The sequence below is a fragment of the Pteropus medius genome, unplaced genomic scaffold (genome assembly GCF_902729225.1).
Source record: "Pteropus medius unplaced genomic scaffold, Ma_sr-lr_union100, whole genome shotgun sequence".
Lineage (NCBI taxonomy): Eukaryota > Metazoa > Chordata > Mammalia > Chiroptera > Pteropodidae > Pteropus > Pteropus medius.
Genome location: NW_024342471.1, coordinates 19,486,889 through 19,487,370, shown reverse-complemented (window position 1 = coordinate 19,487,370; position 482 = coordinate 19,486,889). Strand labels below are relative to the sequence as shown.

General features: G+C 43.2%; 1 long non-coding RNA gene across 1 annotated transcript in view; it reads right to left on the bottom strand.

Moving 5' to 3' along the window:
- The window catches only part of LOC120603811 (uncharacterized), a 680-nt gene extending 204 nt beyond the window's left edge, over window positions 1-476 (bottom strand). Inside the window, exon 1 of the long non-coding RNA XR_005653154.1 lies at window positions 77-476. This is a non-coding gene — a long non-coding RNA (uncharacterized LOC120603811). The remainder of the gene's footprint in view (window positions 1-76) is intronic.
- Window positions 477-482: the final 6 nt, after the last annotated feature.

Sequence of the window (482 nt, the reverse complement as noted above, 5' to 3'; positions counted from 1 at the left end):
CTGAGACGTGCCCCCCGCCCCACCCCATCATGCATCCACGTATACACACACCTGAAAAGGTATTTTACCAAAACACCTCGCTTTTTTTGTTTGTTTTAATTTTTGTACAAATGGTTTCTTTCCATGGCCATTGTAAAAAATAATGACCTGCTGAGTAAATATAGGCTTAAGGCATATAGTAGAGCAGCTCCTACTTCTCTAACATACGTTTAACAAGATGGAGAGCCATCTGTTCTCCAAGGAGAGGAGGTTAAACCAGTATATCCATTTTTGAAATGCTACTATATATACACACCCAAACTACTACATACATATATAGGACTTCGAAAACAAACAGACAAGCCCAACTCAAAAATGCGTACGGCCTGGCACCTCAGCCTTATCCACACCTCACCAGGGCTCTGCAGCGCGATGCCTCAAAGTTCCCACCGAGAGTTTCTCTGCACCGGCTTCTGACATGTGAAAGGCAAAATGTGAAAATG